Here is a 4,727-nt window from a genome sequence, read left to right on the forward strand (position 1 = left end):
TGAGTGCCACTTTCCCTTTTACACTTCAACCATGCACACATTATCTAGGTTCCTTCTAACCATGTTTGATTTGGTATACTAAGCCAAATGCTGATCCCTCTGTATGGTGTCTGTGTGTGCTTTCTTGCACAAATGTGCATTGTGTATAGGAGTGTGTGTGCGTTTGTGTACATACATGCACACATGGAAGTGTTTGTGTATCGGTCTGTGTGCGTATCTATGTTTGGCTGACTGTTAGGTCTCAGGTACTTAACGCACAATAAACCCCAAATAAACTGACTAATTTTCTTAATAGTGCGCAACAGTTTAGCTGACTCAAAGGAGACGAGACAGGAAATTGGACCGGCCCTGTTAATTTCTCGGATGATGGAACTCTGAAGCCTGCCAGAAATGGGAAGAAAAGGTACATTTCAAATCAAATCAAATTTTATTTGTCACATACACATGGTTAGCAGATGTTAATGCGAGTGTAGCGAAATGCTTGTGCTTCTAGTTCCGAAAATGCAGTAATAACCAACAAGTAATCTAACTAACAATTCCAAAACTACTGTCTTATACACAGTGTAAGGGGATAAAGAATATGTACATAAGGATATATGAATGAGTGATGGTACAGAGCAGCATAGGCAAGATACAGTAGATGGTATCGAGTACAGTATATACATATGAGATGAATATGTAAACAAAGTGGCATAGTTAAAGTGGCTAGTGATACATGTATTACATAAGGATGCAGTCGATGATATAGAGTACAGTATATACGTATGCATATGAGATGAATAATGTAGGGTAAGTAACATTATATAAGGTAGCATTGTTTAAAGTGGCTAGTGATATATTTACATCATTTCCTGTCAATTCCCATTTTTAAAGTGGCTGGAGTTGAGTCAGTGTCAGTGTCAGTGTGTTGGCAGCAGCCACTCAATGTTAGTGGTGGCTGTTTAACAGTCTGATGGCCTTGAGATAGAAGCTGTTTTTCAGTCTCTCGGTCCCAGCTTTGATGCACCTGTACTGACCTCGCCTTCTGGATGATAGCGGGGTGAACAGGCAGTGGCTCGGGTGGTTGATGTCCTTGATGATCTTTATGGCCTTCCTGTAACATCAGGTGGTGTAGGTGTCCTGGAGGGCAGGTAGTTTGCCCCCGGTGATGCGTTGTGCAGACCTCACTACCCTCTGGAGAGCCTTACGGTTGAGGGTGGAGCAGTTGCCGTACCAGGCGGTGATACAGCCCGCCAGGATGCTCTCGATTGTGCATCTGTAGAAGTTTGTGAGTGCTTTTGGTGACAAGCCGAATTTCTTCAGCCTCCTGAGGTTGAAGAGGCGCTGCTGCGCCTTCTTCACGATGCTGTCTGTGTGAGTGGACCAATTCAGTTTGTCTGTGATGTGTATGCCGAGGAACTTAAAACTTGCTACCCTCTCCACTACTGTTCCATCGATGTGGATAGGGGGGTGTTCCCTCTGCTGTTTCCTGAAGTCCACAATCATCTCCTTAGTTTTGTTGACGTTGAGTGTGAGGTTATTTTCCTGACACCACACTCCGAGGGCCCTCACCTCCTCCCTATAGGCCGTCTCGTCGTTGTTGGTAATCAAGCCTACCACTGTTGTGTCGTCCGCAAACTTGATGATTGAGTTGGAGGCGTGCGTGGCCACGCAGTCGTGGGTGAACAGGGAGTACAGGAGAGGGCTCAGAACGCACCCTTGTGGGGCCCCAGTGTTGATGTGATTGACTGACTGTACAACACCCCTGTGAGAAAAAGAAAGGAAAAAAGAGAGAGAGAGAGAACATGCCATTTCCTGCTGATGTCCCAGCCCCCTGCATGTGTGGCCTGGGCCTTAGAAGCCTCCACTCGTAATGCATAACCAGTATAACCAACCAATCTGCTGTACTAACTAACCAGTAGAGAGACAAAGTCAGCAACACATACTTAACTCTTTTTTTGCTTCTGCTTGTTTTGCATTTCTGAGGAATCCTGGTAGAGATGTTTGCAAGGGTGATGATGACACAGGACCCATTCACACTGACGTTTAACTAACTTACCTGTCTGCATGTTGACAGATGTTTCCGTCAGAATTTTCAGCCAGATTCACAGAGCTCCGTAATAGTCACACCCTGCCTAGCCGATATTAAGAAGAAGAAAAAAACGCTCGCCAAGGTAGGCCAGTCTGAAGGCATTTTAAGTACTTTTACAAAAACCCAAGAATGCCTCTTTCTTTTTAATTGGTCTGAAAGGATTAAACTGTCATATTTTCAGTGGTGGTTGCACTCCAGATTTGCTCTTGCCTATGTGTTCTTGAGGCTGTTCCACACCGTCCTGCGTGTTCTTGAGGCTGTTCCACACCGTCCTACGTGTTCTTGAGGCTGTTCCACACTGTCCTACGTGTTCTTGAGGCTGTTCCACACCGTCCTGCGTGTTCTTGAGGCTGTTCCACACCGTCCTACGTGTTCTTGAGGCTGTTCCACACTGTCCTACGTGTTCCTGAGGCTGTTCCACACCGTCCTACGTGTTCTTGAGGCTGTTCCACACCGTCCTACGTGTTCTTGAGGCTGTTCCACACCGTCCTACGTGTTCTTGAGGCTGTTCCACACCGTCCTACGTGTTCTTGAGGCTGTTCCACACCGTCCTACGCGTTCTTGAGGCTGTTCCACACCGTCCTACGTGTTCTTGAGGCTGTTCCACACCGTCCTACGTGTTCTTGAGGCTGTTCCACACTGTCCTACGTGTTCTTGAGGCTGTTCCACACCGTCCTGCGTGTTCTTGAGGCTGTTCCACACCGTCCTACGTGTTCTTGAGGCTGTTCCACACCGTCCTACGTGTTCTTGAGGCTGTTCCACACTGTCCTACGTGTTCTTGAGGCTGTTCCACACCGTCCTACGCGTTCTTGAGGCTGTTCCACACCGTCCTACGTGTTCTTGAGGCTGTTCCAGCTAGTTATCACACCTGTAAGAGGAGCTTACTTTTAAAAAGTGCTGGTTGCTCTCACAGCAAATCAAAGTTGTCACAAAAAGAGACATTCCTGTCTTTGCAACATTTCTTCAGGTACTCGATCAGGGCAGAGAGTCGGCTGAAACATTCCTAACCCCTTCGGTAGCACGGGAGTGGGCCAGAGATAATTATTTCCTTCCCTGTACTTGTTTACAGTTCCTCAGATCTCCTAAAATGAAGGTTGTTTAAACCTACGTGAGTGACGGTGTCAATATTGGAGTAGTTGGCCAGAACGGTGGGCAGGAGGGAGTTGATGTCATGGACACATGCCCCTGGATGACAACAACCAATTTGGCAGAGCTTGAAGGTTTTTCCAAATAATACTGGGCAAATGTTGCACAATCTAGGTGTGGAAAGCTCGTAGAGACTTACCCAGAAAGACTCCCAACTGTAAGGTGATTCTTACATGTATTGACTCTGGGGTATGAATACTTATGTCAATTAGATATTTCTATATTTCATTTCCCAAAATGTCCCAAAGTGTTTTCACTTTGTCATTATTGGATAATGTGTGTAGATTGGCGAGATAAACAAATATATTTAATCTATTTTGAATTCAGGCTGTAACACAACAACAAAAAATAGTTAAAGGTTATGAATACTTTCTGAAGGTGTTGTATTATGACAAGAGACAATGGCAAAACCTGTATAGGCCTATGACATTTGAACTTTGTGCTCATGTAGAAATACCTGTCATTAGATGTAGGTCTTTACTACTAATGAATAGCAACTTCATTATAATATCTGGCCATCAAATTGTCTTTATGTACTAATGTACCACATTACAAAGGACTGGAGGCTTTAAAGTTATTTTTGGAACAGAGAGGGGACGCCTGCTGCAGGTTTTTTGTTGGACCTGGCGACTATCTACCTGTACAATAACTTTTCTGAAATGTACTTGGAAGAGAGTATACACAGTTTCAAAGACCCAAGCTGTGTTCTTGTCAACCAATCACATGATCAAGCAAGAAAACAGCAGATCATCTATGAATCAGTACCTAGGACAATAGAATGCATGATATACAAAATATACAAAAGCAGACAGAGATATTTAATCAATAATTGCTTTTACATATACCATGTGAACATTTCCTCAGAATAAACAAGATAGGATTGTAAGACTAGGGACCTAGAGAAACCACTAGATGTGGCTATCGAACACCAATAAGAGGCAATATATTAGTTATAGAAAACACTTCAAAAACAGTTCATGCTTGATTGGTGGAGAGTTTTTAGAACATCCACCTGCATTGTGCCTGGAGAAGACTAAGTTGAAGATGGCCATCCCCATGTGAAGGTTTTATCTGCTGTATAGCACAGAAGAATATGGAGGAGACGGGGTGATCAGCCTCTGAGAAAGAGATTTAAGATCATTTCTCCTTACAGCACTCTTGTGTTCAATAATACATGTTCTTATCTGTCTACTGGTTTTTCCCACATTTAGATTTTTGCATGGAGAAGAGAAGGTATATGATGTTAGAAGAGCTGCGCGTGAGGAACTGTTTGATAGTGTATTGTTTGTCAGTGGCAGAGCTGCTGAATACTTTAACTTTTTTACAGGAATCCCTACCTGTCGCATAAGGACGGCAGTGGTAGATGCCCGTCACCTTGTCCAGTCTTCCTTCATTTCTGTTACGGGGGGGGTGACGAAATGAGTACCAGCCCAAATAACGAAGACCCTGACATACCTGGCCCTGTAGTGTGAAAAGATAGGAGCTGCCTCTCGTGTTTCCGTGCTAGCCG

At 44.3% G+C, this 4,727-nt stretch overlaps 1 long non-coding RNA gene across 1 annotated transcript; it reads left to right on the forward strand.

The window, feature by feature from the left end:
- Positions 1–310: 310 nt before the first annotated feature.
- LOC116356643 (uncharacterized) lies at positions 311–2,134 on the forward strand. Its single transcript, XR_004205071.1, has 2 exons — positions 311–403; positions 2,057–2,134. It is a non-coding gene; the product is annotated as an uncharacterized LOC116356643 (long non-coding RNA).
- The last annotated feature ends 2,593 nt before the right edge of the window (positions 2,135–4,727 follow it).

This window comes from Oncorhynchus kisutch, linkage group LG23 (genome assembly GCF_002021735.2).
Source record: "Oncorhynchus kisutch isolate 150728-3 linkage group LG23, Okis_V2, whole genome shotgun sequence".
Lineage (NCBI taxonomy): Eukaryota > Metazoa > Chordata > Actinopteri > Salmoniformes > Salmonidae > Oncorhynchus > Oncorhynchus kisutch.